The sequence below is a fragment of the Bombina bombina genome, chromosome 1 (genome assembly GCF_027579735.1).
Source record: "Bombina bombina isolate aBomBom1 chromosome 1, aBomBom1.pri, whole genome shotgun sequence".
NCBI classification, from domain to species: Eukaryota; Metazoa; Chordata; class Amphibia; order Anura; family Bombinatoridae; genus Bombina; species Bombina bombina.
Genome location: NC_069499.1, coordinates 917,942,275 through 917,966,186, shown reverse-complemented (window position 1 = coordinate 917,966,186; position 23,912 = coordinate 917,942,275). Strand labels below are relative to the sequence as shown.

Genomic DNA, 23,912 nt, shown 5'->3' with positions numbered 1-23,912 from the left:
TTTAGCTTTATATTGGCTAAAATTTTAGCCAGGGGGTCAGTAAAATCATCTGGGAGGTGCACCTGCTAAAAAGGTCCTGAAGAGAACACTGCTTTAAAGGGACATTAAACACTAAATAAATTGAGGTCTGATCGGGGAGAGGTGTCGAGTGGTGATGTCTCTGTGTCACGTACAGCAGAAGGCAGCATGCAGCAGTAGGAAGGTGAAGTGTGTGGCGGCTGGATTTCGGAAACACGCTAGGCTACAGACAGCTTCACCTGGCACCGTAGCTGCCATTTTCAACTAGACTGCAGAGTTGGTAGTTAGCAGTCAGGGATGACAAACCACAGGGGCAGATTGGATGTCCCTCAATTACCGCGGCATGCAAGTCGGCATAGGCTCTAAGCAAATAGAGAGCCGGTCGCACAAAAGCCAGAACACAAGGTCTTTTGTGTTTTTTCATCTCATTTTACAGCTGATGAGTCTTGACTCCCCAGCAGGACAGTCAAACCGCTACAGACGAAACGGGTATAACAGCTCAGGAGGATACAAAGGTGCTGGTGGCATGAAACAGGACAAAGGTGTGTTGAACCCTCTTATGCCTGTAAATGACTCTGCAGATGACTCTATTTTTTGTGCTTTTTGGTTTTTCCTAATCTATTACACTCTGGAATAGGAATATGTATAAAAGAGTGTAATGGTAATATGCCTATAACTGGGCAGAATTTGATTTATAAGGCAAATTACCAGAGGTTGGTTTTAAGCTATATTTGAACCCTGCACCCCTCATACTATTATTGCTGGGACCCTTACTTTGCACACGATCCCATCATAATTGAAGTTGTTCTAGAGAAAAAAGGAACAAAGAAAACAGGGGGGGGGGGGTGGACCCCAGGGACTTATGCAAAGTACACAGCAGATAGCAACAAAGGCCCTGTAGGCAAGGAATAGTTGAAGGCCTGTTCAAAGGCACCTGTTTCAATGTACAAGAGAGCTTTTGAGTTTGCTTTTTCTTTTCCTTTTTCGTGTCTACTCTCTTTTTGAATGTTACACTGAGAAGGACACCTACCAAGGTGATTTATACAGATTTGAGACTTCCCCCTCCCCTCCTTAATATTAGAACTGTCTAGATGGACAAATATTTAAATGTCTTAAGAGCAACACAGGAGAAAGGAAAACCCCCAAAAATCTAAATATTTCTGGAGGTTCTTTAATTGAGGATAAAGCGGAAGAAGGAAATTAGGCTAATATTATAGCAGCCCAGGTATCAGCCCTTATATTTCCCAAAATAGAGGAAATTAATGCAAAACTCTCATCTATAATGGTGGAAATAAAAAAAAGAAAACAGCAGGATATCTGAGTTGGAACAAAGGGTATCAGATTGTGAAGACAAACAAAACATTCTAGACCCTAAGCTTTACCTGACTTTTAAACAAAATGCCAAGCTAACTGCCAAAATAGAAGAACTGGAGGACAGAAGCAGGTGTAACAACCTAGGTCTATCGGAAGAAGTTAAAACAGATTTTAAGTTTGATACAGTTTGCTGAGGAAACTCTACCCTAATGACTGAATCTGGAAGGAGCAGGGCCTTTCGTAGAGTGCAACAACTAACCTACAAGGAAGGAAGATTACTGTTGTTCCAGGTCTTTGCCTATGAGACTGCAACTAAAAAGGGACTCTTCTCAAGTATTTGTTCACAACTTGTAAAAGAGCGGAAAAACTTTCCTTTACTGTATCCAGCTAAACAGGATTAGAGTTTGCAATGACTTTTTTGTTTTTGACACTCCTGAAGAAGCACACATTTTTTTAGACAACGTTATTATTATTTAAATTGTTGGAATGGCTTCTTTCTCCTTTTTGTTTCTTCTAAACTTCACAATGGTATTGCTGGTATGATAAAATGTACATTTTTAAGATATAAAGATGCTAGCTAGGGCATCAGAATGTATATGTTCAAGACAGAATTCTATGAAAATATTTTACTATTTTGTTAAGCCAATAGAAGACACTGGGTCAATATAAAGGTCTCGCTAAACTTTTCACTAAGAGGTGGTTGTCTACAATGGGTAGTAAAAGAGGCTGGTTAATCTCATTATAAAGTGTCATTAGGACATCCCGATCTAATATTAGTTGATAATAGAAATGTCACGAGATAGTATTAGAATAACAGAATTTATGGTTTGTTAAGTTGTACACAAAGTTACATAATTCACAGTAAGGTCACTAGCTGACTAAAGTTTAAGAAATTGTTTTGGGGAAATTATATATTCTATGGCATCTTAATAGAAGGTTCTTGTCTAAAACACAATATGCCAGCTAGATTACTAAAAGGTAAAGGTCTAAGCCAATGTTCTAGGAAAGTTCTTTGTTATCTGTTAAGTCATCAGAAGACACTAGGTTATTATGGTTCTAGCACTAAAAGATGGATGCTTTTTAAGGGCAGTCACGTTATGTGTTAATTACAATGTATATTGTCAATAGGACATCTGGATCTATTCATAGTTAGATAATAGGAATGTCACTAGACTCTAATAGAATACATGGGATGTTTAGCAAGATCACTAGAAGGTAACTGTTTAAGATAAGGACTTAGGGAATTCATTCACTTTATGGTATTACAATAAGAAGGTCTTTGCTTAAATGTCAAGGCAGTACCATAGTAAGACTGTTTATTTAAAAAATGTTAATGAATGTTTTTTTGTTTTATTTTGTGAGTGACATTAATATCGAACATAAGAAAAGGGCACATTATAGTATCTGGTAAAGTTCTGGGGATGCCACAAGGGCATAAATGTTTATAACATATTGCCTTGGGAGCTATGCCATATTTAGCAACGATACTGGTTTACTTTATTGTAAGACATGTGATAGGTAAAATCAGTATAAGGATTTTTTTATTGAATAAGAAATGTCACTATATTTTTAACTTTTTTTTTTGGTTTGTTTGTTTGTTGATTTGGTAAAGGGTAAACTTTACGTACTTTTTGTGTTCAGCTAAGTACTTCCAGGCTTCTTTTCTTTTTTCTTGGTTAGTAACATAAATATGAGTACAAAGATGCTGAAATTATAAAGTCACAAAAATAATCCTGTTTTGTCTTGCACTGTAATTGGATAATGTATTTTTAAACTTTTTTTCAAATTTTAAAAAAAACCCCACTAAATAAATAATTGCTTTAATGATGTATTCAGAGTAAAGATTAGCCTGAGAATAATTTGCACATGTACTTTTAAACATTATAATAGTTGTTTAAATATCGAAAAAATAAGGTTAAAGTTAATCTCCATAAAGCAGTGGGCACCGCCATATTGTAACTTAGGTTACCTTTTCTGCTGAGGCCAATTAGGAATGGTTATAAATGGTTTACTAAAGTGTGCAGCCAATGACTGCATGGAATATAGCTGTGTCTGCACTTCCATGTTTAACATGAATGGGAAAGCCCACAATATTCAGAAATAATAAATAATGAAAGTATATTGCAAATTTGTTTTACTACATGCAATTAAACAATTTATATTAATATCTTGAGGTGTTTATTGTCCCTTTAATTGTACAGAGTCTTTTACACCTGGCTTCTTCTGCGTGCTGTTTTGTGATGTAGGGTAATTTGGTGTGTAAGGAGGGGCAAGCCCTGGGACTGGAGTTATGAAGAGGTGAAGGGCAATACTGTGTGTGGAAGGAGATATAGGAAAGGGGGTTAGAACAAATATATCCCCTAGACTATACTTGGCATCAATGTAAAGTCATTTGAGGGCATTGTATATACTGTTAGGTGTTCAGATATAGATTATATAATTTGCCAGTCTTGTTAAGTAGAATAGAAATAGTGATACACGTGCGCTAGTATCTTCTAATCTCATTTTTATTCCAGGTTTTGTGCATAACGATGGAAAATGTATGTAAGTTCACATTATTCTAGTGTCACAATTGTGAAAACAATACATGGAAAACTAACCAATATGCACAATGTAATTACTGAATTACGATCCAAGTTAGTAATTAGATAGGAATTTATTCTTGTGTAAAGAAAAAGAAAGGGCATTGTACTTCAAAACTGTTTTGTTGTGTGCTTAAAGGGACACTCAACCAAAATTAAACTTTCATTATTCAGATAGAGCATGCCATTTTTTTTTAACATTTATTTTTATTACTATTCAGTTCAGGGTACAGAAGAAAAAAAAAAGGGGACATTATCTTTGTGTTTACATATTTGGGGGTAATTTACAAATCCATTTTTATCAGTCATAACTTAGTTCCCCAAGAGTAATTAAAAAAAAATTAAAAAGAAAAAGAAAGAAACAGCAGCTTAACATCTTGCTCCTGCATTAGTTTTATACTAATTGCCCTAGTAGCTTTCTTACCCTTAACTACTACATCATTTTCTATAACAACCAAAAAACAGATTAAAAAAAAGCCAAACAACGCATAACCAATAAAAAAAAAAAGAGAGAGAAAAAAAAAGGGGGGGGGGGGAAGCAAAGAGAAGCCAGAAAAAGTTATAGTCAATTACCATACTCCCAATAGAATTAATTCCGTGTTTCTGAACTATCAGAGAGAGTTTTTATAAACAAAGACCACTTTGAGAAGAACCTCTTCACGTCTTCATCATTTTGTATATCAGTATCCACCTGTTCAATAATACATTGTTTCTTTAAACAGTTTTTAACTTCTATTATACTCAGAGCTGCTTTAGTTTTCCACTTCTTTAAGATCAGGTATCTACCAGCTAGAATAATCTGATTAATGATTTTAGTATTATTAGGGGGCAAACCCCTGCCATGAGCAAATAAAAATATTTCTAATGGTGAAAGAGGCAAGGAGGGGGGCACTTATCGTGTTGACTAACCAGTATTGTATCTTCATCCAAAAATTTCTTATTTTTAGGCATTCCCATATCATATGCAGTAGGCTAGCCGAAGGGAAGGAGCATTTTGGGCACTTATTAAAACTAGCATTCTGACACTGAGAACCTTTTTTTCGGTGTAAAATATGACATATGCAAGAACTTAACATGAAACTCCCTCCAAGTTGCTGAGAGAGTTGCCCGAGAGACTGCTTGTACTGAAAGGGTAAATAAAGTAAGGTCCAGAGAATCTTGCCTTAGCAATTCGGCCCATTTACATTGAATCTTTTCCATTGTTTCTGGACCTTTAATTGAGACCAACTTGTGATAGATGTAAGAAATTGATGTAAATCCATTCTTAATTAGGAGAAGCCAGTTCTCAATATTTCCAAGAGACCAGTCCCAAACATGATCAATTATCAGCTTATTAGCAAAATGTCTTGCTTGAAGGTAAGCAAAGAAGTTTTTATTAGGAATATGAAATTCTTCTTTTATAGAATTAAAGGACGTAATACATCTTCTTTCGAAGTCTATTAATTGATGGATCTGGCCAAGACCTTGGGCCTCTCACTTCAAAAAAAAGAGTTGATTGCATCCCGGCTTGAAATTGAGGGTTATTCAATAGTGGATTATATCTTGATATCCTAGATTCTATGGATAAAGAGTTACATATCCTCTTCCACATTTGTATTGGATTATAAATTGATCTAATTTTTTTAATTCAGAAGGGTACATATTGTTATTACAATGTATTAAAGCTCTTAAAGAGTATGGATGTGTAATGCTACCATCCAGTTCAAGATTCGTGATATAGTTACTATTGGTCAGCCAGTCTGCTACAATACGAGCTAAGAATACTTGATTGTATATACGTAGATTAGGGAGAGAGAGTCCTCCATATTTCACAGGTAAGGCTAACTTAATTAGTGAGATTCTAGGTTTTTTGTTCTGCCAGATAAATGAACGAAGAGCTTCATTAAATGATAAAATGTCCTTCAATTTAAGAATCAGTGGAGTATTCTGAAGAACATATAATATTTTCGGAAGAAGGGTCATTTTATATAGAGCTATTCGTCCTGATAAAGAGAGAGGAAGCTTCTGCCTATTTTTAAAAGCTTCTTTCACACTCTTAAGTACTGGGGGTATATTCAAAGTGTACCACTTATCAGGATTAGAGGATATCCAAATACCTAGATATTTGACTGAGTCTTGCACTATGCTGAAGGGGTTAACTGTAAGTGAGTCTTTCGTCTGTTTAATCCAAAGTAGCTCTGATTTTGCGGCGTTAACCTTATATCCAGAGAAATTTCCAAACTGATCTATTATTGAAAGAATCTTTGGGATATTTCCATGAGTATTTGATATATATATATATTAATACATCATCAGCGTAAAGTGCGATTCGCAGCTCTCTTTTCTTAACCTTAATTCCTTCCAGTTGTTGCTGTATTTGAGTAGCCAGGGGTTCAATGGCTAAATCAAATAAAAGTGGGGAGAGAGGACACCCCTGCCTGGTTCCCCTCTCCAGCCTTATGTCATGAGACACATCTCCGTTTACTACGATTTTCGTTGAAGCATTTTTATAAAGATTGTTAAAAAAACTAAGAAAGTTACCAGCTAATCCCAACTGCTTCAAAGTGAAAAAATGTGATCGTAATGTACCGAGTCAAACGCGTTTTCTGCATCAATAAATATGATCGCCATATCATGGGTGTCTTCTCCCCCACCGCTCCGCAGCTCCTGCATTGCTTTAAAATGCTCTATTGTAAGAAATACTTCTCTGATTTTAGCTGAGGAGTTGCGTTTTGAAATAAACCCAGCTTGATCTTTGTGAATAATAGTGGGAAGGAGGGATTGAAGCCTCTTTGCCAAATTAGTCGTTAGTAGTTTGTAGTCTGTGTTTAAGAGCGCGATAGGTCTATAAGATTCTTTTCTCGTCGGGTCTTTCCCAGGTTTAAGAATAAGAGCAGTGTAGGAAGCAACAAAGTCAGGTGTTGGTGTATTGCCCTTAATATATAAATCATTAAATAGCGAAGTTAGATGTATTGTTATTTCAGATGACAATATCTTATATAGATCGTTCGGAAGAGCATCAGGCCCCGGGGCTTTACCTGAAGCTAAACTTTGAGTTGTTGTAAGAGTTTCTTTCTCCATAATAGGAGAATATAAGTTATCAAGTAAGTCAGGGGTCAGAACCGGATAAGTTATTTTCTTCCAAAATTATTTTCGTTCTATATATGATGCTTTAGAGGTATAAAGATCTCTATAGTAATCCTCAAATACTTCTATCAATTCAGTAGGTGATTTATAATGCTTATCGGAGAAGCTTTATCACGTCTGACCAGGTTTGCCAAGAGTTTCCCTGTTTTATTTCCATAATGGTATAGCTTAGCCTGTAATCTAATGTCATTTTGAGATGTTTTATGCAAGTAAAAAGAGTCTCTATCTGCTAAAGCAGATATATATCTGGACCAGCTTTATGGAGTTTTCTGATATATATATTGATTATATGAATTTTGTTGCTCTCAGGAGTTCCCCTTCCCTCACCTTGAGCCTCTTAGACCTAAAAATACTGTATGCCATTATTTCCCCCCGTAGGACCGCTTTGGCTGTTTCCCAAAATAACGCGGGTCGAGGTATATGTTCTCGATTGAAAGAAACAAATTCATGAAATTTAGCAGTCAGCCAATTTTTAAATTAGTTATCAGAAGCTAGGTATCGTGGGAACTGGAAACCTCTGTTCCCTCTCTCTAAATAGTTTCATTGAAACTCAAGGGAGATCGGAGCATGATCAGATGTGGTAATTGGTAAGATTCCAGCTATCACCTTAGATTTGCAGAGTCTCTCATCTATTAAGAAGAGGTCTATTCTAGAGAGTGTCTTATGTGCCCGCGAATGACATGTATAATCTCTAACTTCAGTATTCTGTAGTCTCCATATGTCACATATCTTTAAATTTTTAGTTAATTTAGCAAATAACTTTGATTCCTGGTTATCTCTCTTCGTTTTCTGGGAGACAGGGTTCTGTCTCAACCTATCAATTGGATATTTTGGTGCCATGTTAAAGTCATCTCAGAGTATCAAGTAGCCCTCTGCATATGTCATGAGCTTGTTTTGTAGATTTTCCCAAAATGGGAGACTGAAGACGTTGGGAGCGTACACATTGCAAAATGTGTATAATGTTTTCATCATTTTGATTTTCGCACTTAGGTATCTCCCCTCCTTGTCTGCATCAACATGTTAAACTTCATATATAAGTTTCTTGCCCAACAGGATTGCTACACCACTTTTTCTTTTTAATGTGGAAGAGAATATTACTTCCTTGACCCAAGAAGTCTTGAGTTTGATCACTTCCTCAGGTTTTAAATGGGTTTCTTGCAAGAAAGCTATATCCATATTGTTTTTCTTTAAGTGAGACAGTATTATTTTACGTTTAATAGGGGATGTGAGGCCTCCTATGTTCCAGGAAATCAATTTAAACGTATTCTTTATATCCATCTATAAAAGAAAGGGGAAGGAAAACGAAGGAAAAAAAACATAAAAAAGAAAAAATTCAATAAAAATGACTATATCCCATTGTAAGCATGCTGCTAGGGGAAGTTTGCCCCAACTTCCCTCCCTTTCCTTATTTCTATTTAATCTAATCATTTTGTGATAAACAGAGTATCTGAGCTGTCTGATGTATTTTATCTTAATTTTAATCCTATCCTGAAGGGAATACCTCATCATAAAATTTTCCTGCGTCCTGAGCTGATTCATATAAATATGTGCGTCCCTCTATCAACAATTTCAGTTTTGCTGGATAAAGTAAAATTGCTTGTACGCCTTGATTAATGAATTTTGTGCATATTAGAGCAAGCTCCCTCCTTTTTTACGCTAATTCTGCCGAATAGTCCTGGAACATAAACATTTTTGAATCACCTAAAAAGATAGGTTGGTGTTTGCGAAAAACAAGGAGCATTGCAACTTTATGCAGAAAATTCAGGACCTTAGCGATTATAGGTCTTGGTCTTGTGTTAGTTTTATTTAGGGTGGGTGTCACTATCCTTTGGGTCCTCTCAATGACTATCTGAGGGTGAGATTCCGGGATCTGTAATAATCTAGGTAATGTCTCTGTAAGCAGCCTATCTAGGTCCTCAAATTGTTTTTCCTCTGGGACCCCGATAATTCTCAAATTATTCCTTCTAGATCTGTTTTCCAGGTGTTCTATTTTATTCTGCATTTTCGATAGTGTTATATTTATGGTATCAAGACTATTTTTATAAGTCATATTAGTATACTCGAGGTCTGAGATTCTTTACTCCGCCTCGGAGAGTCTGTGAGCAAACTGTTTTACCTCATTTGTTAAAGATGCAATATCTTGTTTAATCTCTTTTTTTAGACCGTCAAATTTGGGGGCTAAAGCTTCTAAAATCTTGCTGACTAATGTTTGAATATCTAGTGGCTCCGTCGGCGAGTTAATCACGGATATTTGTGTATCTGTTGAAGTTTCATGAACAGCATTGTTCTTTTTGTCTCTTTGTCTTCCTGCCATGACTGGAGGAGAATTTTTGGAGTGACTATGAAGGTATTTATCCATGTGCTGTGCTTGAGGCGAATTTTAGCAATAGTGATTTTGTGTATAATTATAGAGTGTACTATATTATAAAGTGCAATGTGAGAGAAGAGAAAGAAAGAGAGAAAAAAAATAAAAAGAAAAAAATAATCCCCCTTTTTAGGCCTAAGGCGTGTAAAAATGATAAAAAGTGATACAAAATCGTGAACTGTGGGAACTGTGCAAAATTTGTGTAAAGAAGAAAAAAAGGAAGAAAAGGAAGGGTGAGTCTTTTCTTTTTTTTTTCCCTTTCTTTAAGAAATTACTCCTTTACAGTCATGTGGAAGTACAGGCTTATTGTTTAATGACCAGATACTACAATTACCGTGATTTCTTCCCTTACTTCTATTATCCTTACTAGGATCTAATTCTTTTAAGAATTATTCTCAGTAGTCGATTTCAACCCAAGTATCTAATACAGGACTCACTTCTGTAGGAGTTCTTTTATGTTTGTTAATGCAGAACAAATATAGAACTGTATCTTTTTTGCTTCAAATAACTTACAGAGTTTACTTTCTTAATACAGATTCTGACGTGATAGATCTCTCTGTATTTTACCTTCTTTTCTCTTTTGCAGTTATACATAGAGACAGCAATATATCATAATGACCATACTACTATAATTACCGCAGTTTCCTCCTTATCTCTTACTCTCCTTAATAAGGTCTATTACTTTAAGGAATCGTCGTTGCTTTTCCGCAAATATTAAAAAAGCTATGAGGTTAGGATTTTATTGTCCTCTTGCACTTGTCTGAAGGGTATTATATACTCATTTGCTTATGTAAAAATAATGAGTTTGCTAATGTTTTTCAAAGATTATTTTACAGCCCCTTTATAACAACTCAATGTAATTTCTTTAGGCTGTTAATATATGAGAAAAATAGGAAGTGAAATAACCTTTTAATAAAATATACAAATGAATCCCCCTCTAAAGAACACTTTAACATCACATGAGTCATTCTCTGAAAGCCCCAGAATATTATGTTGAACTATGTGTATCTTATTAACAGTAACCTCTTGTAACTAGTCAAGAAGTGCAACAAGTATCAATTTTGTAGCAACCTCGCTTATTTCTATAGAAGGGCAAGAATACCAAATGTGCAAAGCTTCAAAGCCTAATACCTTTACTTATTGCTATTTATACAGAGTAAGTAAATGAGCTATAGCTTTGTTCATTTAGACAATTTACTTTTTATACACCTTGAGTGCTATTTCTTAATGTGAGTGACCTCTCTTCGCTTTTACTCCTTCTCAGGAGTTTGTTTATATTAAAATAAGTGAAGTCTCTCACAAAGTGAGGGGATAACAAAAGAAAAAAGAGAGAGAAATCCCTCTAAGGGGAAACAACAAGCATTACACATAAAAAGAGGACTCTTTTCCTTTCTTTTTCTCCCCTCCTCTCCCTTTTTGCGCATATACCTAGCACTCTTCTTATACCCAGCAGCACAATGATTGTCCCACGGAGATATATGTCAAAGCACTTTTCTTTTTCACTTACATTTTTAGCTTGTATTTCTGAAGTGCTTCATATTTTACACAGAAAATGACTGTAATTGTCCTTTGAGACTTTGATCAAATTCAGTCTGAGATTTTAAGAGTGCCTTCCTTACAAGTAAAGAAAGCCCAACCTTACACTCTCATATAAATCCTGTTCTATATAGTGGTATTCACCAGCCAAACGTTGTTTCGGCTTTTTTTTTTTCTTTCTTTTTCTTTCCCCTTTCTCTTTTTCCTTACAGTGGTGTTAAACGGCAATAGTAATTCCTCGGCTCTCTTCGTAATCTTTTCCTCAAACACTTTCTTTCCTCTTTTTTCTTCTACAAGATACGACGAGTCCACAGATTTCATCCTTACTTGTGGGATATTAACCTCCTGCTAACAGGAAGTGGCAAAGAGCACCACAGCAGAGCTGTATATATAGCTCCTCCCTTCCCTCCACCCCCAGTAATTCTCTTTTCCTGTGTTAGTAATAGGAAGAGGTAAAGTGAGGTGTTAGTTTTAGATTCTTTAATCAAGAAGTTTTTTATTTTAAATGGTACCGGTGTGTACTATTTTCCTCAGGGAGATATGGAATGAAGATTTCTGCCTTGAGGTTGATGATCTTAGCAGATGTAACTAAGATCCATTTTGGTTCCCACAGAGCTTCTGAAGGTAGTGCAAGAGAAATCTTCAGTGTGGAGACCGGTGTCATGCTACAAGCAGCATTGAGGTTTGTTCAGTCTTTGTTTCTGAGGAGACATGTTATATCAGAACTGGCTGACATTTTTCCCTGTAAGGGAAGGGGTAAGCAGTAGACCTGGATGGCATAGGGTGTTACTGACATTACTAGTTAACCATATTGATTACAAGGAGTATGTATTCAAGAGGGGCTTGACACTGGTGAAGGTATCTGTGACACTTTCTACATTTATGTATGGCATACAGTGTGTGCGATAACATCAGGGGACCACATGGTTTATCAGTACCGCTTACCATGCGGTTAAGGAGACATTTTTATGGCATAAATTTATTTGGGGTTAAAACATTAGGAAAGACCTCATGGCTTATTTAAACCGCTTCCCATGCGGTTATGGAGAGAGATCATGCGACGCCCACGGCGGGCGGGGCCTAATTCGCGCGCTCAGATGTGCAGTTTCTCCTCACTAGAAAACAGCAGGCACTAGCTCCGGTGGGGCCTAAAAGTTGAGATTCAGTCACCGGATTGTTGTTGAATCCATTTTGTGTACCCAGGGGGCAGGTAGGCGCCGCAGCAGAGCTGTGGCGAGGTGCAGGGGCTGTTATTGTTGTTTAAAGTTTATTTTCTAGATAAAAAATACTTTTTACAGGATGATTTAGTTTTTTGCTCAACTAGTGCAATAATTTTTGGCAAAATTGAACTGTTTAGCATAAGATTTATGTGCTAAAGATCGTTTTTTTATGCAGACAGAAAAATTGTTGCGCTTTTATTATTTAAAGGCGCAGTATTTTTTTTTCAAAATTCTCTAGATACCATAATTAAGGTTAAAAGTCGTCCATTGTGGCTAATGCTAGTCTGTTTAACATGTCTGAAAATGAAGAAAATACTTGTTCTATGTGTTTAGAGGCCAGTGTGGAACCCCCCCTTATTTTGTGTACCTCTTGTACTGAAAGAGCCTTACAATGTAAAAATCATATTTTATGTAAAGAAAGGGTGCCTAAGGATGATTCTCAGTCTGAAGAGAATCAGGATATGCCATCTAATTCTCCACTAGTGTCACAACCTTTAACGCCCACACAAGCGACGCCAAGTACCTCAAGTGCGTTTAATTCTTTTACTCTGCAGGATATGGCTGCAGTTATGTCAACTACCCTTACAGAGGTATTATCTAAGTTACCAGTGTTACAGGGTAAACGTAGTAGGACAGGAATTAATCTGAATACTGAGTCCTCTGATGCTTTGTTGGCTATTTCCGATGTACCCTCACAGGGCTTTGAGTTGGGGGTCAGGGAATTGTTGTCTGAGGGAGAACTTTCAGACCCAGGAAGTATGTTACGTCAGACAGATTCGGACGTCATGTCCTTTAAGTTTAAGCTTGAACACCTCCGCCTGTTACTTCGGGAGGTTTTAGCGACTCTGGATGATTGTGACCCTATTGTAATACCACCAGAGAAATTGTGTAAAATGGACAAATATCTAGAGGTACCTACTTACACTGATGTTTTTCCGGTTCCTAAAAGAATTTCGGAAATTATTAAGAAGGAATGGGATAGACCGGGTATACCGTTCACTCCTCCTCCTAATTTTAAGAAAATGTATCCCATATCAGACACCATTTGGGACTCTTGGCAGACTGTCCCTAAGGTGGAGGGAGCTATATCTACCCTGGCTAAGCGTACAACTATTCCTATTGTTGACAGTTGTGCTTTCAAAGACCCTATGGATAAGAAGTTAGAGGGTCTTCTAAAGAAATTATTTATTCATCAGGGTTTCCTTTTACAACCAACAGCTTGCATTGTTCCGGTTACTACTGCAGCAGCTTTTTGGTTTGATGCTCTAGAAGAGTCACTGAAGGTTGAGACCCCTTTAGAGGACATTTTGGATAGAATTAAGGCTCTCAAGCTAGCTAATTCTTTTATTACAGATGCCGCCTTTCAAATTGCTAAATTGGCGGCGAAAAATGCAGGATTTGCCATTTTAGCACGTAGAGCGTTATGGTTAAAATCGTGGTCTGCTGATGTGTCATCTAAATCTAAGCTCTTAGCTATTCCCTTCAAAGGTAAGACCCTGTTTGGGCCTGAGTTGAAGGAAATCATTTTGGACATTACTGGAGGTAAAGGTCACGCCCTACCTCAGGATAAGTCTGTTAAGATGAGGGGTAAACAAAATAATTTTCGTTCCTTTCGAAATTTTAAAGGACTACCCTCTGCTTCCTCTTCCTCCACAAAGCAGGAAGGGAATTTTGCTCAGTCCAAGTCCGTCTGGAGACCCAACCAGGCTTGGAACAAGGGTAAACAACTCAAGAAGCCCGCTGCTGCTACAAAGACAGCATGAAGGGGCGGCCCTCAAACCGGGACCGGATCTAGTAGGGGGCAGACTTTCTTTCTTTGCCCAGGCTTGGGCAAGAGATGTTCAGGACCCCTGTGCACTGGAAATCGTGACCCACAGGTATCAACTGGAATTCAAGGATTTTCTCCCAAGAGGGAGATTTCTTCTGTCACGATTGTCTGTAGACCAGATAAAAAGAGAGGCGTTCTTACGTTGTGTAAAAGACCTCTCCACTATGGGAGTAATTTGGCGCGTTCCAAGACTAGAACAGGGACAGGGATTTTACTCAAACCTTTTTGTGGTTCCCAAAAAAGAGGGAACGTTCAGACCTATTTTAGATCTCAAGAGTCTAAACAAGTTTCTCAGAGTTCCATCCTTCAAGATGGAGACCATCCGAACAATTTTACCAATGATCCAGGAGGGTCAATATATGACTACCGTGGATCTGAAGGATGCATACCTTCATATTCCTATTCACAAGGATCATCATCAGTACCAAAGGTTTGCCTTCCTGGACAAACATTTTCAGTTCGTGGCTCTTCCCTTCGGGTTGGCCACAGCACCCAGGATCTTCACAAAGGTTCTAGGGTCCCTTCTGGCAGTTCTCAGACCGCGGGGCATAGCAGTGGCGCCTTATCTGGACAATATTTTGATTCAGGCGTCGACTTATCTGACAAAATCTCATACAGACACAGTGTTGTCCTTTCTGAGAACTCACGGATGGAAGGTGAACCTAGAAAAGAGTTCACTAGTTCCACGGGAACTCTGATAGACTCTGTAGACATGAAAATATTTCTGACGGAGATCAGAAAATCAAAAATTCTAAATACTTGTCGAACCCTTCAGTCCAATCCTTGGCCATCAGTGGCTCAGTGTATGGAGGTAATTGGGTTAATGGTAGCGGCAATGGACATCATTCCGTTTGCCCGTTTTCATCTCAGACCACTGCAGCTGTGCATGCTCGGACAGTGGAATGGGGACTATGCGAATTTATCTCCTCAGATAAATCTGGATCAAGAGACCAGTGACTCTCTTCTTTGTTGGTTGTCGCCGGATCATCTGTCCCAGGGGACGTGTTTCCGCAGACCCTCGTGGGTGATGGTGACAACGGACACCAGCCTACTGGGCTGGGGTGCAGTCTGGAATTCCCTGAAGGCTCAAGGTGTATGGACTCAGGTGGAGTCTCTACTTCCAATCAATATTCTGGAATTGAGAGCAATATTCAGTGCGCTTCAGGCATGGCCTCAGTTGGCTTCGGCCAAATTCATCAGATACCAGTCGGACAATATCACTACTGTGGCTTATATCAATCATCAGGGGGGAACGAGGAGTTCCTTGGCGATGATAGAAGTATCCAAGATAATTCGATGGGCGGAGGCCCACTCTTGTTATCTGTCGGCAATCTACATCCCAGGAGTAGAGAACTGGGAAGCGGATTTTCTAAGTCGACAGACTTTTCATCCGGGGGGAGTGGGAACTCCACCCGGAGGTGTTTGCCTCACTGATTCTCCGATGGGGCAGACCGGAATTGGATCTGATGGCATCTCGACAGAATGCCAAGCTTCCAAGATACGGATCCAGGTCGAGGGATCCTCAGGCCGAACTGATAGATGCCTTGGCAGTGCCTTGGTCGTTCAGCCTATATTATGTGTTTCCACCGTTTCCTCTCCTTCCACGCGTGATTGCTCGGATCTTGGTATGCGGATCTAGTGGACAACTGGACATGTCCTCTCTGCCACCGTGGAAACTTCCATTGAGACAGGACCTTCTCATTCAAGGACCTTTCCAACATCCAAATCTAAATTCTCTGCAGCTGACTGCTTGGAGATTGAACGCTTGATCTAAGCGGGGATTCTCAGATTTGGTCATTGATACTCTGATACAGGCACGTAAGCCTGTCACTAGAAAGATCTATCATAAGATATGGCGTAAATATCTTTTTTGGTGTGAATCCAAGGGCTACTCATGGAGTAAAGTTAGGATTCCCAGGATTCTGTCTTTTCTCCAAGATGGATTGGAGAAAGGGTTATCAGCGAGTTCCTTAAAGGGACAGATTTCTGCTTTGTCAATTTTGCTACACAAACGTTTGGCAGATGTTCCAGATGTTCAGTCTTTTTGTCAGGCTCTAACCAGAATTAAGCCTGTATTTAGACCAATTGCTCCGCTCTGGAGTTTGAATTTAGTTCTTAGAGTTCTTCAAGGGGTTCCATTTGAACCTATGCATTCCATAGATATTAAGCTGTCATCTTGGAAAGTTTTGTTTTTGGTTGCTATTTCTTCTGCTCGTAGAGTCTCTGAGCTTTCAGCATTACAATGTGATTCACCTTATATTATCTTCCATTCTGATAAGGTGGTTTTACGTACCAAACCTGGTTTCCTCCCTAAGGTTGTTTCTAATAAGAATATTAATCAGGAAATTGTTGTTCCTTCATTATGTCTTAATCCTTCTTCTAAGAAGGAGCGTAAGTTGCATAACCTGGACGTGGTCCGTGCCTTGAAGTTTTACTTGCAGGCGACTAAGGATTTCCGTCAATCATCTTCATTATTCATTGTTTATTCTGGAAAGAGTAGGGGTCAGAAAGCTATGGCTACCTCTCTATCTTTTTGGCTGAAGGGTATCATCCGTCTGGCATATGAGACTGGACAGCAGCCTCCTGAAAGAATTATGGCTCATTCTACTAGGGCTGTGGCTTCCACATGGGCTTTTAAAAACAAACAGATTTGCAAGGCTGCGACTTGGTCGTCTCTTCATACTTTTTCCAAATTTTCCAAATTTGATGCTTTTGCTTCTTCTGAGGCTGTTTTTGGGAGAAAGGTTCTTCAAGCAGTGGTGCCTTCCGTTTAGGTCTCTGTCCTGTCCCTCCCGTTTCATCCGTGTCCTGTAGCTTTGGTATTGTATCCCACAAGTAAGGATGAAATCCGTGGACTCGTCGTATCTTGTAGAAGAAAAGTAAATTTATGCTTACCTGATAAATTAATTTCTTCTACGATACGACGAGTCCACGGCCCTCACTGTCATTTTTTCAGACAGATTAGATATACGGTATTTTATTTTTTATAACTTCAGTCACCTCTGCACCTTTTAGCTTTTCCTTTCTCTTCCTAAACCTTCGGTCGAATGACTGGGGGTGGAGGGAAGGGAGGAGCTATATATACAGCTCTGCTGTGGTGCTCCTTGCCACTTCCTGTTAGCAGGAGGTTAATATCCCACAAGTAAGGATGAAATCCGTGGACTCGTCTTATCGTAGAAGAAATTAATTTATCAGGTAAGCATAAATGTACTTTTTGAGCCTTGACTTAAATGTATTACCCAATGTTAGACCGCAAGTAAGAAGTCTCTCCCCCCCCCCACCCCCGGGAACGACCCTCAGACTCACCTCCTCCTTCACCACCCGACCGCGCTGGTAATCTTACGCCCGAGGCTCCTGCAGAGAGACACACTTGCATCCAGGGTCAATAGGGGATTCCCCCACACCGCTCTTGCCCAGCATTCGTACTCTCCTCTTCCCGCACAGCAAAGGTGGGAGAGGAGGGGGAGGGGCCCAGACAGGGGGCCCGGTAGGCAGATCCGCGATCCAATTCGTGTTTCCTCCGTTCAACCCCTAAGCACAATCCCCCTCACGCCCCCTCTCACGCAGCACCGGTGGGAGAGGGGGGGGCACCTCCAGATGCCAAATCAGGTCTCCTGAAGATCCCTGAGCGGGGGCAGTCGGATTTTCTTAGGTAACTTAAATGATTTTGCGATGCAAAATTTCAGCAGTTACTGTGGGTGGGGGAGGAAGAGGCAGATGGAGAGACCAGAGCCCAGCAACCCAAAGGAGCGGTATAAACTTCCGGGAGACACAGGGATTACAAAAATATCTTTCAGCTGTGTGTCAGTTTATTCCATTTTTTTGCCTTTTCGGTTGGGAAGAAGATAGCCACTATGATGGGGCTTTTGAAGCGGTTGAAAGTGGAAAACAGCTCAGATATCCCGTTATGAGGATCTAGGTATAGGGTGTATCTAGCAGCTTGCTTGCCTTATCAGCGGGGTGTAATGCCACTGACTGGGTTCCTTGAGTGATGACACAAACTGTCCTGAAAGCATCCTCCCAATCTTGGGAGAGGCGCGAGAATCACCGCCAGCAGCTGTGGGACTAGAGACAAGAGCTCAGCAGCACATGCTTGCTCCTCTACCGGAACCCAGAGCATGCCATTTTTTTTTTTTTAAATCATCTTTATTGAACTCCAACAGGTTTATACATTTTCAATGATTTCCAAAACAAAGAATAAACAGTCAAAAAACATCAGCAAACAAAACGCAAAATATTATGAATTAAATTCCATTCTGTCATTCCTTAATAGTTATGATTTCTCTGTTGGAGTATATTTTACCATTTTTTATTCCCTTTCCCTCCCCTCCCCCCCAACGGGAACAACAACAACATAAACAATGACCAGGAACAGGTCCCAAAGCAATCTTTCCCTCTCTCCCCTCCCCCTCCTCCTCTAAGCATACATCGTTAACTTAGGGAGTATACATTATGACTCATATCTTGTTGGAAGGATCCTAGGCTAACTCAAGTCACGATAGTATCAACATGTTCAAGGTTAATCTTGCGAGAGAGAGAAAAAAAAAAGAGGAAAAAAAAAAAAAGAAAAAAAATTTTGTGAAGAGGAAAGAAGATCCTCTAACGCCATATCAAGGGGAGAGAGAGAGAAATTAGGATAAACCTCACTTTACCATATTCCCAGTAGTACCATTTCTGAATTCTGGAAGGGAAATATTATTTGGTCAATCTCTGGCGCTGTAAGTGACTTGATAAATGGTGCCCACTTTTTAAGGAAAGATTGAATATCAAGTTCCTTATCAATGTTGGTTTCTCGCTGCTCTAAGATACATTGCTTTTTAAGAAAGTTTTTAATCTCTAGAACTGTTGGTAAATTTCTTGACTTCCATTTCTTAAAAATTAAATACCTGACTGCTAAAATAATTGAGGTAATTAACCTTTCATTGGGGATATGTTCTTCTTAGTTATTTAAACAAAATATAATCTGGATCAATGATAGACCCAGAGGGGAGATTCCAAGTGACGTTTTTACCCAGTATTCAACTTTAAACCAACACTGTCTAATCAGTGGGCAGTCCCAGATCATGTGTCTCAAATCTGCAGCCTCCTTAGAGCATTTGGGACATTTATCAAAATTTAAATTCTTAAACTTAAATGCTTTCTCAGGGGTATAATAATATCTGTGAATGAGTTTCAGATGAGCCTCTCTCCAGGTGGCTGAGATTGTAGCTTGAGATATCCTACAAATAGATGTTTTTATGAATCGGCTGTCAATGTGATCCTGTACCAGGACTAGATTCCAGTCCTGAGTTAGTTTTTCAAGAAGATGCTTCCCTTTGCCTTCCCCCAGTAGATGGTAACATGGAGTGATTGACATCAACCCATTCCTTACCAGGGTTAGCCAGCCCTCCAAACTTCCTAGGTCCCAGCGCCAGTTAACTGCCCTCATGATATCTGTAATATAGTGCCTTGCCTGTAAATATGCGAAAAAATCTTTGTTGGAGAGGTTAAAGTTATTTTTAAGTTCATCAAATGTTTTAATACATTTTCTTTCTTGATCCACAAGTTGTATAAGTTTGTCTAAACCTAAAGTGTGCCAGTGTTTAAATACAGCTGAATCAAGGCCTGCCTGAAATTTAGGGTTGCCTATTAGAGGTAAATATTGAGATATCTGACAGTTTAAATCCATGAGCTTCCCTATTCTCCTCCAGGCCCTCAGGGGGTTTGAGAGCATTTTAAGTGCTCTAATGTTAGCTGGCCACTCTTTTGGTTCGCAATGTAAAAGAGCTATGGGTGCATATGGATAACAGATTTTTTCTTCAAGTTTATTATTCAAGACATAATCTTTGGAGAAGATCCAGTCAGCTACAAATCGCGCTAGGAAAGCCAAATTATACAACCTAATATCTGGTAATGCAAAGCCTCCGTAGATTTTAGAAGATGACAATTTATTCAGTGAGATTCTCTGCCTGGCTTTTTGCCAGATAAACCTTCTGAGCAGGCTATTTATTGTTCGTATATCCCTTTCTAAAAGCATTATCGCTGTGTTCTGTAGCACGTAAAGCAACTTAGGGAAGAGGACCATCTTGAAAAGTGCTATCCGTCCAGAAATAGAGAGTGGTAAACCCACCCAATTTCTGAGCTTTTCTCTAAATGTTAATATAATTGGTGAAATATTAAGCTTGTATAAATCTTTTGGGTCACTAGGAATGTTAATACCCAGATATTTGAATGAATCTTTAACTAGATGAAAAGGGATATTGCTAGGAGAGGAGTTGTTTTTCCTGAGCCAGAGTAATTCTGACTTTGTAGTATTTACTTTGTAGCCCGAAAAAGAGCCAAATTGGTCAATAATTTGTAGTAGCTTAGGAAGATTAATTTTGCTGTTTGATAAATATATAAGAATATCATCTGCATACAAAGCTAACTTTATTTCGTAATTCTCAATTTTAATGCCTTCTAGTTGTTGCCTAATTGCGATTGCCAGAGGTTCAATGCAGAGATTAAAGAGGAGAGGGGAAAGGGGGCAGCCCTGGCGGGTTCCTCTATCCAATACAATTTGAGAAGATATTAAATTATTTATAGTTAACCTTGTGTAGGGCTGATTATATGGGTTTTTAATGAAGTCAAGAAAGCTTCCTGTAAATCCGAACTTTGCTAAAGAGACGAAAAGATTATTATAATGAACGGAGTCGAAAGCCTTTTCGGCATCAAGCGAGATAACCGCCAGGTCTGGTGGAGTCCCCTCCCCCCCCCTCCCCTTTGTTAAAAAAGTATTCTGATGTTATCAGAATCTCTCTGATTTTTGCTGCAGAGTTTCGAGAGTTTAAGAACCCGGCTTGATCTTTATGGATGATATCACCTAATATTTTTTGTAACCTCTGGGCTATAATTGATGTGAAGATCTTGTAATCGGAGTTTAGTAAAGCAATTGGTCTATATGACTCCCTTAAAGTTGGATCTTTTCCACTCTTGAGTATCAGAGTTGTATAGGAGGATGTGAAAAGTTTCGACATCTCTCCTCCATTTATATAGATAGAATTATAGAACTCACAAAGATGGGCTGATATTTCAGAAGATAGAATTTTATATAGTTCATTAGGTAGCCCATCTGGCCCAGGGGTTTTATTCAGAGCGAGGTCAGAAATTGTTTTTTTAATTTCTTCCTCTGTGATTTGTGCATTGAGGGTACCAGCTAAATCAGTGGATATCTTAGGTACTGATATTTTGCTCCAGAAGTCCTCTGCTTGACCTAGGTCAGAGGGTCTGGAATGATACAATTCTTGATAATATTTTTCCATTTCTTCCGCTATCTCCTCATGTTTAAATACTTCTTTGTCACCTAGCACCAGTTTCTCAATAGTTGAGGATTTTTTTTCACTTTTGACCAATTTAGCTAGGAGTTTCCCAGACTTGTTGCCATACTTATATAATTTAGACTGTAATTTTAACTCTTTCTGAGTTTCTCTGTATAACAAGAAATCATCTTTGTTACTTTTTGCTTTATTATATTTAGCCCAGTTGGCAGAGTTTTGGTCAAGAAGGAATCTATTATATGCGTTTATTACTGCATTTGTTAGTTCCTTTTCTCTTTGTTGCATTTTTTTATTCAGTATTGCCATATAGGCTATGATTTCACCTCGGATTACAGCCTTTGCTGCCTCCCAAAATATGGCAGGACGATCTCTATACTCTGAGTTACAGAGATCGTAGTCAGTGAACTTGGCTCTCAACCAGTTCTTAAATTTCGTGTCTGATGCTAGGTGAGAAGGAAAAAAAAAACGATTTAGCTTAAGCTTGGGCTGCTTATCCTGAAGATCTAGGGTAATTGGCCCATGATCAGAGATACTAATAGGAAGAATTTTTGCTTTAACCTCATATGTACACAGTCTATCGTCTATCAGAAAAAGATCAATTCTTGATAGTGTTTTATGAGCTTTGGATAAGCAAGAGTATTCTCTAACATCGGGATTTTGCATCCTCCAGATGTCCTTGATGCCTAGGTTTTGCATAAGCCTAGAAAAAATTTTAGTTTCCAGATTATCTTTTTTATGTTTTTTTTTGTTTTGTGTTTAGTCTCAGCCTGTCAAGTGGGCACTGTGGGGCCATGTTGAAGTCTCCTGCAAGAATAAGGTTACCTTCCAATATAGAGAATATTTCAGTCTGCACTTGATTCCAGAACTCTGGGTCAAGGATATTAGGCGCGTAAACATTACACATTGTAAACACACGATTATTAATTTTTATTTTTAGACTCACTGATCTCCCCCCTGGGTCCGTCACAACATGTAGTATCTCTGCATTAATCCTTTTTCCTACCAAAATGGCTACCCCTCTCTTCCTCCCCTGTCCCGGTGCAGCAAAAACTTCCTTAACCCACAATGTTTTTAATTTTAATACTTCTTCTAAGTTAAGATGAGTCTCCTGGAGGAAAGCTATATCTGTATTCATTTTTCTTAGTTGGGTAATGATCGATTTCCTCTTTATAGGAGTGGTAATACCCCCTACATTCCACGATACTATTTTAAAGTTGACCATTTATTTTGATAGATAGATGGAATTGAAGAGAGAGAGAAAAAAAAAAAAAAAGGAAGAGAAGGGGAACCTCCCGCAAGACACCTTTATTACTTCGTACCGTTTTCCCTGCCATCCCTAACTTAAGATGAGGTAACAACAAAGTCAGTGAGTCACTGATATTTCTTCAGTTTACTCACTAGAGTTTAATTGGATTAATAATTTTTCTGCCTCTTGTGCATTCTCAAAGAAGTGGACTTCTCCTTTAGCAATAACCTTAAGTTTAGAGGGGTAATTAATTAGGGCCTGGTAACCCTGCTGGATAAATTTAGAGCAGATTGGAGCAAGATTTCTTCTCCTAGATGACGTCTCTGCCGAGTAGTCCTGAAATAGGAGAATCTTACTATCTTTAAACATAATAGGCTGATTCTTGCGAAAATATTGGAGAAGAGTTACTTTATCACTGAAATTAAGCAATTTGGCTATTACTGGCCTGGGTCTGTTGTTACCCCTGTTATCGACCTGAAGCTTCCCTATTCTGTGAGCCCTTTCTACCACTATTTGAGGGTTACTGGGGGGGATTTTAAGTAGTTGTACCAACGTATTTGTAATAAACAGATTTAAATTCTCAGGTTGTTTCCCCTCTGGTAGCCCAATAATATGAATGTTGTTTCTTCTGGCCCTGTTTTCTAAATCTTCGATTTTTATTTTCATTTTAGATAGAGACGCTGCATTGGAGTCTATGCTAGTACTATGTGTAAAAGTAAGGTCCTCAAGATCAGACACCCTTTGTTCCACTTCATTAATCCTACTAGTGAAATGTCTCAGTTCTTGGGACAACAGTGTGATTTCTTGCTTAATCTCTGCCCTAAGGGCTTCAAATTTGGGGTTTAAGGCTTCTGCAATATTTGTCACCAGGGCCTGCATATTGAAGGTTTCATTGGTGACTAAAGGATTAATGGGGGTTGGCTGTACCTCCATAGATGTTTCTGTGCTATTTTTATTTCTTCTCTCTCTTGTTTTTGCTGTCATGGCTAGCGGGGGAGTCCGGGAGTGACTATGAAAAAATTTGTCCATAAGATGTGGTAGTAATCTAAATAGTGATCAGTTAATATTATGCTATAAAAACTTAGTGCTTTTATTGGGAAAGGGATGTGGAAGTGAAGGGTAAGGGGGTGATGGAGTGAAGTAGGAAGGAGTGAGGGAGGTGAGGGGGGGGGGAGGAAAAAAACAAAAAAAAAAAACAACTTATTTTAGTGAGGTAGTGGATGTGGCTTCCTGTGTATAGAAGTCCCCACGCCAGTCAGAGAGGCTGCAAATTTTTAACTTTAAGAAGAGAGTAATTTAATCAGAGCAAGTCGAGGTATATTTTAATTCTCCTATGTTTATTATTATGTTAGACCTTCTTTATCTTAATGACTGAGATATGT

General features: G+C 38.7%; 1 protein-coding gene across 2 annotated transcripts in view; it reads left to right on the top strand.

The window, feature by feature from the left end:
* Window positions 1–23,912, top strand: part of PIEZO1 (piezo type mechanosensitive ion channel component 1) — a 627,492-nt gene that overhangs the window by 293,057 nt on the left and 310,523 nt on the right. The gene's annotated exons all lie outside the window — the stretch shown is intronic.